Here is an 11,404-nt window from a genome sequence, read left to right as displayed (position 1 = left end):
GTTTTGACCACTTGTTTTTTGATAGTGGTGTTATGGCTGTCTGCTTCGCCATAGGATCCTCATGGAGTGACCTTGTTTGTTTAGTGTCCTTTGAGAGAGTGGCTTTCGAGTGGAGGTCGCACCCAAAGTGGTTGGCAAGATAACACATCAAAAGTCAGATAATAAAGTGATAATCTAATTAATTGATTAGGTGGGTAGTTCATAACATTAAATAAGATATTGTACCTCATGCATAGGTGAGTGCTTGTACAAGGCTCATAATGTAGTTAGAAGGCTTGGAATGGAAAAATGACCACTTTATCTTCACAAAAGGCTGGTAGGGTCTACATGAGACTTATTTGGAGCCAAAGGTTCGGGAAAGGTTACCAGGGTAACCCAGGATGGGGGTCGGGATCTATGGAGGCCGACCATGGTAACCATCATAAGCTATGCGATGACACTCTCTCTTTAGGTTCACTTGTGTATTTGTGATGTTGAGTCACCTGGATATTGTGGAGTCATATTATGTTGCCATGGAGTTTTATGTTCTGTCGACCATGTCATGCTTTTGCTTGCTTGCTTGCTTTTGTATGTTTTGTCGACCATGTTCTTGTTCGTACCTTCATGCGAGGATTGGCTTTGCAGGTGTTTCTGTGGTTCGTGGCTCATGCTTATCTCATGTTTTGAGATTATTGTTATTTGGAGACCTATGTGGTCATTGTATCATGAACTTTTGTAACCTTGTATTTGGTTAAGTTGTATCTCTATATGTATATTGAGAAGCCATGTATTGGAAGAGAAATGTAATCCTATGTTTGGGATGTTATTTATCAACTTTCTTTATGATATGTGTAAATTCTTATTGAAGAGAAATTATATTGTATCCTTTAAATCTTTCAATGGTGTAATCTGTTATTGCATATGGCGTCTTGTGATCATTGAGTTAATGATGAATTATTGGATTAACCTTAATTGTGGAATCTATCTTTTGGGTTTTTTTCTTCGTTGGCAACCCATAAGGAATTCTGGTGTAAGTCTTCCACTTGTTTTATCATGTATGTTGTGTTTTATTCACTTATTATGGTTATACTTTAAAAAAAAAAAATTGTTTCACCCTTGTTGTGGGTTTTCCTTTGGGGTTCCTGGCAGGGCATTACACCATTCCTGACAAATCAAAAGGGAAAGGTATTTTGGGTAGTTCAACTCCAATTTTGACTAAACCGATAGTAACTATAGATATACAGATTGAACCAGCTAAGGAGAGTGTATAGTCCATACAGGCTGAAATCATTTTAGAGGAAGGAAATGAACAGGCTACATGAAATATTGTGGATAATACTCCACCAGTAGTAACTAACACTGCATCAAGTGGAAAAGCCACCAGTGCTGAAGAGGATAAGGTAAAGGAAACTAAGTCTATACTGACAGTCAATATTGACTCCCTGACAAAGGTTTTGGCAATTGACACTTCTCAGGTTGAGAAGAAATCAGTCACTGAGATGAGTCCAACCGAGTTAATGATGATGGATACTCAGAAATTACAAAATGAGGGTACTGTAGACAAAGGAATGATTGATCAATTTGTTACAGGTTTGCACAAATTGATACCTAATTGTAAGATTGAAGATGGAGCAAGTGCTTTCGGCAAGCTCAAAACATTAACATAGCATATTTCTAACAACTTTCAATCACTGAGGCAGATTGCAGACTGACAGGCTTTGGAAAGGTTTACCACAGCTAAAAGAGCAGCTTTTGATCAAATCATACAAACAAAGAAAAAGAAAATTGAGGCCAAACTTATTCTTATTGAGGTTTGTTTAAAACAGTGTACAAATATCTACAAAGTGTGTTGTAACATAGAAATTCTTACAACTAGTGTAGATGGCAAATTAAAGGAATTGTATGATAAGATAGCTAACAATGCAAATTCTTTTGATGGATTAATATCACTGACCACATCTATTGATGAAAAAAACTTATCCTTGGAGAACCAAATTTTTGCTTTAGAGAAGGAGAAAGATAAGATCATTCAGAGGGAAAGAATTCTTAGAGGACTTGTAAGTCCCAGATTAGATTCATTGGGTGTTCATAAGAGAGAGTGCATGGACATGATTGCTAAACCCACACCAGAAGAAGTCAAAGAGAAGGAAACACTGGCACACTTACTAAGTGGACTAGTATCCATTTCTGAAACCTTCAAAACAAGCTGGGATACATATCTTCAGTTGTTGGATAAGGCATACCCCAAAATTTTGAAATTAGTCAAGCTCTAGTGAAATTAACAACATTCACTCATTCATTTGTTCTTCTGAATACTTTCAATTCTTTCACCACTTTGGCATTGATGCCAAAGGGGGAGTGTGTATATATGTGAAAAATATCAGAAAAATCAGACAGGAACACATGGGAAGGATATCCGAATATTAGAAGGAGTGTATTGCTCAAGGGGGGCATATTTCAATTGAACCGGTAGGGAATCCATTTTTCACATGAAAGTTGCCATCAATGCCAAAGGGGGAGATTGTTGTCAATTGACACTCATTGGATTCATTTTGTTGTCATTAATGGCAACAAGACTTGATGGAATCATTTACCGATATTATGAGGCACTCACTGATAGACACTGGCTTTGGAGCATTCAGGGCTATACCAGCATCAACACCAGCATCAAACACTTCAGGAAGTCGACATCAAGGAATATTTATTTAGAAAATCATTTGGTAACTACTGTATAAAGCCGACATTGTATATCTTTTCTAATGCATTGTAAGCCGACATAAGGCATATTATTTGTGATGGGTATATAGGATAGTGTGTTAGGATATTATGATATAGAGGTGTGTTATAGGGTTATGCGAGGATAGAACTTGTGGATAAGGATTATAGAATGTGGAGATCATTTGTATGTGAATTTTGTATCATGTAATGATCTACAAATGTTTTGTAAGACATTCTTGGAGGGAAGGTAATACCAGTAGTAGTGTTCAGGGTTTATGAACTAGTACAGAGCAGAGCTATAACCAAAACTCTATTTGGCATAGCAGATGCATTTTGTGAGTTCACTTTCATTGTTTTACTTTAGCAGAAGCTTGTAGTCAGTGAGGCTCTTTAGTGATGAGCAGTGTGCTCTAGGAAGTGTGCCTTCCTGCATGTGCAGGCCCCCATTATATGTAATATCTTTCATATGGCTAGTGAATTGATATTGTGGGTCACAAATCCCACTGTGGTTTTTCCTCATTGAGGTTTTCCATGTACAAATTCTATGTGTTGTGGTGTTCATTCATGTGGATGTTTCATTTGCTTCAAATTATATGTTTATTTGTTTACCAGTTGATATGTGTTTGGTATAAAAGCATAAAATCTTGTTTTACCAGCAGAACACTGATTCACCCCCCTCTTAGTGTTCTTGGATCCCAACAATATTTCCCTCTCCTTCCCCCACCCTCTCTCTTCATTATCCCTCCCAAGATTAACCTAAGAGAGAGAGAGACCTAAGTGAGAGAGATACCTAAGAGAGAGAGAGAGAGAGAGAGAGAGAGAGAGAGAGAGAGAGAGAGAGAGAGAGAGAGAGAGAGAGGAGAGAGAGAGAGAGAGAGAGAGAGAGAGAGAGAGAGAGAGAGAGAGAGAGAGAGAGAGAGCTTGACTAAGAGGGAGGAAGGGATGGAAAATGAGTAAGATACCAAAGAGAGAGCCCAAGTGAGAGAGAGGGAGGAGGGGAAGGGTTGAGAGACAGGAACAAAGGGATTGAGAGAGAGAGAGAGAGAGTTGAAGTGAGAGAGATGGAAGAAGGGAGAGGTTGAGGGAGGGAGAGAGAGAGATCTCAAGTGAAAGAGAGGGAGGGAGGAAGGTAGGGTTCTCTCTCTCTCTCTCTCTCTCTCAACCCCTACCTTCTCGTATCTCTCTCTCCCCCTCTCTCACTTAGGCTCTCTTCCTAGTATATACCTCTCTTTCCATCAACCCCTCCCTTCCTCCCTCCATCTCTCTCAATTTATCTCCCTCTTTATCAAGTCTCACCCTCTCTTTTCATCAACTCCTACATCCCTATGTCCATCTCTCTCACTTGGGCTCTCTCTTTGCCTCAACCCATCCCTCCATCTCTCACTTAATCTCTCTCTCCCTTGTATATCTCCCTCTCTATACACCCCTTCCTCACTCTCTCCCTTATATATCCCTCTCTTTCTATCAACCCCTCCCTTCCTCCCTCCATCTCTCCCACTTGATCTCTCTCTCTCTCTCACTTGTCTCTCCCTCAACCCATTCCTCTCTCTCTCTCTCTCTCTCTCTCTCTCTCTCCCTAGTATTTACCTTTCTTTCTATCACAAAGAGGGAGAGAGAGAGGTGAAAAGAGGGATGGAGGGAGAGTGAGAAAGAGAGAGAGGGAGGAAGGTGGGTGTTAAGGGAGAGACGCAAGAGAGGGAGGGAGGGAGGGAGAGGTAAATACCCAAGAGAGAGAGAGAGGTAATGGTTGAGGAAGAGAAAGAGAGGGGTAATGTAGGGAAAGAGGAGAGACCAGAAAGAGAATACTGATACAAGCATGTTGAACTGAAATTTAACTAAGTCTAAAATTTATGTGAGTTCTCTAAAAACTAGAATCTGCATTATAACTCCTAGAGATTTGAAACCACTCTCAAACATATTGACAATATATACATAAAATATAACTTAAAGTATAAGAACTTATACTTAAATGTTATATTTTATGTATATATTCAGAGATAGAGGAAGTGAGAAAGAAGGAAATTTTGTAGTTTCAAAATTCAAGATGCAATTTCCAAAATGCAAATGCATTCCTATTTGGTGCGCCCCAAATACATTAGGCGTTACCAAACCTTAGGTTCGACACGCCAAGCCTATTTGTCACATGCCAAATAGGGTGCACACCTTATTTGGCATACACAAAAGGGCTTGATGGGGTCCAAAAATAATTGGCATCTTTTTGGTCTCCCGTCTTGGTGCAATTGCCCCTTAATGATAAGGGAAACAAGTGTGTAGCTCCTAATCAAAACCTCCAATTTTTTACCAATCCTTTGCCTTCTCACTCTACTAATTTTGTTGAGTTTATGTCTCTCACCTTTTCTCTCAATGACCTTGGTATGAAATCTAACAATGTTGTGAATCTTGTGGATAAACCTGTACCTCCTAAAGATCTATACATTACTTTTGATCCTAGTGAGACTATTATTGCACTTGATGGCCCATTGTATATCACTGTGAAGATCAAAGACAAACTCTCACGAGGAGTGCTCATTGATTCTTTGTGTATGGTGAATGTGATTACTGATGAGGTCAATTCAATATGAACATCTTTGATATATATTATTTATCATCAAAGCGTACCAACCCCAGAGTTAGTGGATCCCTTATGTGCTTTTTCACATATGTTTTGTGATCATTATCCTTTGATATGTCCTTTCTTAGGGGCATATCATTGTGGTAACATGCTTGCCTTTTGGATGCATGCTAGTTTAAAGCAACTACTCCCAATAAGGTGTATGCAATCGCTTTAATGTGGGCACATACACTTCGCTCAATGTTACACTTTATGCACATATTATGACATGCTTTCATACTCAATTTAATTTACAAACTAACCATTTTGCTTTGTAATTTGGTATTTTTCCTTTTCATAACTCCTAATAAGCAAATATTACTAGGCTAGTACAATCATGCATTCTCTCCCCTTCTCCATTCTTATGATGTCCCTTTTATCTTGATATTAGATTAATGAGATCCTAAAGTCCTTGGGGGCTTAGTGTGTCTTGTATCTTTGACATCTTGATAGAAGTCTTTCAATGCAATTTTGTACTTTACCATGAGTATGCTTAGTCTCATACTCCCACTGAAATTGGGGCTAAATGTAGCATCCTAAATTGTACTTGCCTACAATTTTGTCCTTGCCTAGACCTCACTTTGGCATTTTGATTTCCAAGGCCTTATTGCAATGCTGATTCTTTCTCACACCACTTACCTATTCTATATTTTCATCAATTTCTGAATTCTACCCCCAAATTGGAGTCCTAACTTTTAGGGCTAGTGCGTACCACACCTCTTAATTTGGCCCAAAATTGCACCCTTCTAGCAATCATCATGGATGAGTGGGAATTTGGATCCCGTGTCAGCCTATTGTAAAAATTAAATTTGATTTTTCATGGTCAAGTATAAATGGAGGTCTACCCCTCTCATTTGAAACCTAATCAATCATCTAACAAATTGAAATCAAGATCTACACCCTAGCAAATTCAAGTGAGTAAGAAATCGGTCATTCATGAAGCATTGGAGTAGAAGTTCAAAGTTAAGTTCAAGCATTGAAGATGGAATTCATGATCAATGTTTTATGAAGACATCCTACATGAGACCCTAATAACTTTGTGTGAAGACAAACAAAACTTCATCAAGGTAAACATTGTGGTTTCAAGCACTACATTTCAGATTCAATCTTTCCCTCAAAAGGAAAGTACTTTATTTTAGTCTTTCATTACATTTGTCAATTAAATTTCATATGGTTAATTCCAAAATTGGGGTTTGACCTAAGGAAAACCCCTATTCCCAACATATTTCCCATTCCTTTTGTGTGCAGGAAATGACTGTGAAGCTGTACTCAGGAAATCTGGAAAAGTTGACAGTGGCGAATAGGTTCAACTTTTGACAGTGGAAAGTTCAGAGGACAAGGGTAGATTTGTGCTACCTAGTCCCAAAAAATCAGGTCAAACTTCTGAGAAGGGGTTCGACACATCTTCTTTTGCCCAAATCCAATTTTGTAGCTTAGTGGGATATCTATAGCTTATTGTTTATGTCAAATTGCTTCAATAATTCATTATTTTACCCTAATTTCATAATCAATCAAATTCAACTAAGAAAGAGGATAAGTCAAACACTCTAGTTGAATCCAATTAGAATCTCAATCTCTTTCCCACAAGGATTGAACCTATATCTATTAGGTTCAACCCTCTTTCAATAGTGTGGTGTTAATTGGGCTAGTTAGTGGTTTTATTATCTTAAACCCTAATTCTCAATTTTCACCATCACACTTACTCAACTTAACACCCTTGGATATAGTGATATATGTAATTTTGGCTTCACTTCTCCTAAATTAGGTGGAATTATGATATCTTTATGCTTTAGTACTCTCTTTTATCTATATATTTAATTCCATAATGTCTCATCTTTGGCTTGGAAATTTGCTAATTTGGATAAGAGAACTTTCTCCTTCATGAAACGATGCTTGAAACATCCCCCCTTAATAAATTCTTCATTAAGAGTGAAGAGTTCCCTTTCCACCTTTTCCTTTTCTACGAATATGTTTTAAAAATTAATCTTGTTCCATTCCTTTATTTTTTAGTTGATTATTGCAAGCTTTTGGACCAAGATAAGCATTTGTGATCCATTATATTTAGATATTGTCTCATTCCAATATTTTACTTTCTTAATAAATGATTCATCCATAACAAAGAAATTATATTTAAAGGGACACTTTGGGTGTTCATTGTCTTCATGTCATGATAAGGATATTAGAAACTGGTTTGAACTAGAGCCCAGAATAATGCATCCCTCTAATAATGTTTAAACTCAACCATTTAGCTGAAATAATTTTTTTTAATCTAATATCTAAGAAGTTAAGGGAGCCATCTCTCTTATTATTCCTACTGAAAATCTCATTTTTCATTTTCATATTGACAGGGGAGATCTATGTTAAATAAGATTGGTGAAGTCAAATTAGAAATGAGTAACCCTGGTTATTTGATCCCTTGATTGTCATTAGCATCTACATGGCATTGAAATATCCTCAAACACTATTAAGTATTTTGGAATTAGAGACATTGTTGGTTCCTAAAATTTAATATCATTAAATCTTTAAAGGTTTGCCACATCTGTATGCTTAGATTCAATGAAATATATGACCAACAAATGAGAGAAATTTTTTCTACACTCATCTCCCCTGCATTCCAAGCTCTATAGGACCTAGTGGGTAATGCTCTTGATAGCATTGAAAATGAAAATCACCTATAGTTACATCATAATACCTAGAAGATGGAAATATTCATATAAAATAAACAAGGATTAATATATCTATTGGCATGAATAACACAATCCTTGCATATCCTTGAAAACCTAGTATGGAGAGAAAGAACAACTAGAACTAAAATACGAAAACTACAGAGTTACTAGATTTTATTTTTAAAAAAAATTATGAGATTAAAAGATAAATATTCAAGAAGGACTGGTGCTTATCTAGGATTGCAAAGTCATAAAGCCAGATAATCTCACATCAAACATTCTAAACATACATTTATCGTTATTTAATCATTATTACCTTATAACAATGAAACCCATTATTGGCTTATATTGCAACTATACTTACAAATCCATTCATAATAAAAAAATCCTCACCATTCTCACAAAGACATTTATCTTGAACAAGCAACAACTAATGAAAACAATTCATAATAGTAAATGTGTATGAAGAACCCTAGAATCCTTGATTCTAATATTCAAAGAATTTTTCATTACAAATTGGAGACAATATACACTAGATCATGTATTCATTTAAGATGCAATTAAAAAATGGCAATATCCTCATACAAGACACATAAGCACAAAACTCTAGACATCCCCAAATAGACTCAAAAAAATTCTTCAACCTAGCTCCTTACAACTTTTGCTAAAAATCCCAGAACCCTTACAAATGAAGCAACAATCACCTTATAAGAAAAAGGGAAAAACCAAGATCAAACCCTTGACAAAAAACTACCAAACTAAGCCCCCTTAGATCTACAATTGATTGACATGAAATAATATGTCACTTCACACTATTTCCAATTAAGCTTTGTTCTCACATTTCACTTGTATTGTCATGCATATTCATTTAATGGGTGTAGAAACCCACTTATCGACTCAATTTCACCTTCGCCAATAAAAATTTCACTTTTGTGTAAAAACTCACTTAATTGATAATTGAAAATTACTTTTAACTTGCACTTTAAAACTTCAAAAATCACTTTCATACAAAATCAACAAACAACTTGGTATTTTAAAATTCAGACCCTTTCAAATCCCTTTGCAATCAATTTAACAAATTTTCAAACAATTGACATACAATATACTTCTCTATTCATTCTCAATTTTAATAAATTGACATCAATCTCTTTTCTCTTTTATTTAATAAAAAAAATTACTCTAATTCTCACTTCTCTCTTCTTCACATTTTAGTATTTCTTCACCTTTAAGCCACCTATTCTTGTTGTTGGGTCATTTTTACCATTGCACAAATTATTTTCAACTTGTTGGCACTTGAAAACATTCAAATTGTTGTCAATATCACTCCCTTGGTCATGAGAAACCTTGCATATATGTTTTGAGTATATCTAACATTCAAAATGTAAATCAAACAATATTAAAACAATTGTCAAAGTGTAGAAAACATAACTAGATCATCAAAACAAGTTGTAGGTCATTTTGTTATTTTCAAGCTCTCAAAAACCTCAAAAATCAATAAAATTGTTACCCATATACTATAATAGCTATAAGAAATATTTGGAAGGCATAAAAAATCCTTTTGACTTTTGTAAACAACTCATGAACTAGACCTAAAGCTTATGCATGTGAGTAACCTCACAATTTACACAATTTACAAGTCAAAACAATATTAAACAACCCTAATAAAACTGCTAGAATGGAGGATAAAAAAAGTACAAAATTCTAGCCATCTAGCATACACATAAACACTTTCCTTTTGACACCCAACATAATTCCTAATTAGGAAAGCATCAAGACTAATCATGTGCTCATCGCAAGCCTTAACTTTAACACAACATCACCTTGTTTGTCTCATAAATCCAATGATGGAGAGCTAATATTACACATGGATCATATGCGTGATAAACCTCCAACTCAATAAAAAGGAACCCCAATTATTTCAATTGTCCAACACAAGTTCATCGTAACTTCCCTTTTTTCTAACAATGCAAACATGCAATATTGGTTTTAACATGTAGCTTTGGCGTCTATTTTGCATGTGACTAACTCTTCACTTGTCTATGCCATCCCTTAGCACTCTAGAACATTAATGATAGAATTCAAATTGTTGTCCCATGCCAACCAAAGCTTTGAAATAATTTCTAACATCAAACCTTATAGATAATTTGACAAAAAATTCTCTCATGAAATTTTTCATACAATGGAGGTATTCAATATTTTAAACAAATATTTATGTTCTTTACGTGACATGGAATATTTTATATATTTACAAATTTAAAGAACAAATTAAATCAACTTAACTTCTTTGCAGGCTAGATGATAAAACTGACACTATGAATGCAAACAACCTCTAGGAGTTGAGAAAACATTCAAAGGGACATAAGTTTTAACTATGAAAATATTTGTTATTTAGTTTTCACCAACGCAGTGAGTCAAATTTTATGATCTCCTTTGTAACTGGCACCCTAAGAGCCTAGTTAAAAAAAATGTTTTGACACAAAAAATCATCTAATAACCATGAAAGTGAAACTGGAGGATATTGAAGCAAATAAGCAACTAGGTCACCACTAGAACAGAGAAATTCCAACTTTTTTATGGGACCCTACAAGTCTACTCCAATGACACATTAAACATCCCCTTAAAATTTATCTCAAAGCCATGAAAATGGGCATGCATACTACTAGTGGACCATAAAAAGCTTTATGCTAAAAGAATTTTCATGATGATCTCTAGATTGAGAGAATTTAATGCAATAATTTTTATGTCAATTGCCCATCATAGGGCTTAAAACTGATTTTTTTTCACCAAATGAAGGGTCATTTACTACACTAAAAAACTCAGCAAGTTTATAGGTATTAAATGAATCCTATTTGGGGATGCATGTCCCATGCAGACATGGAAATAATCCAAAAGTTTGTGAGGAGTTGGCCATGTGTCGACCCAATGGGCTCTGTCATTTCTTAATTTGTGCATAATATGCAATTATTTCCAACTTCATTTGGTGACTCTGAGCCCCAAAAAATGAAAAATTGATACATTACCCTAAAAAACTCTATGTTCTCAGTCGACTATCTTAGACTTGTTCTAATTCTAATGATATTGTCACAAAATATCCTTTACAAACACTATCATTAACATTTTTTACCTTATCATTGTCAATGCCAATTTGAACTTTATAATTAGATATTAACTAATATACATCACCATGTAACATGCATATACCACATGCATTGTTCCCATTCTTGCAATGCTTCATTTCAAAAAAAATCTTTATCATTTATATCATAATACATTTATCATGTTGATTTGAAAAATAAAATACTTCATAACTCATAAACAAGACTTATCAACAATATTGACTTCATTTTCCATTTCAACTAAGTAATTAACTAAAAATTGTTCCATACGTTGTACATAATCTTGAGGTATACTTAAGATAAAATAGTCATAT

This window comes from Cryptomeria japonica, chromosome 7 (assembly GCF_030272615.1).
Source record: "Cryptomeria japonica chromosome 7, Sugi_1.0, whole genome shotgun sequence".
Taxonomy (NCBI): Eukaryota; Viridiplantae; Streptophyta; class Pinopsida; order Cupressales; family Cupressaceae; genus Cryptomeria; species Cryptomeria japonica.
This window is presented reverse-complemented; position numbering follows the sequence as displayed.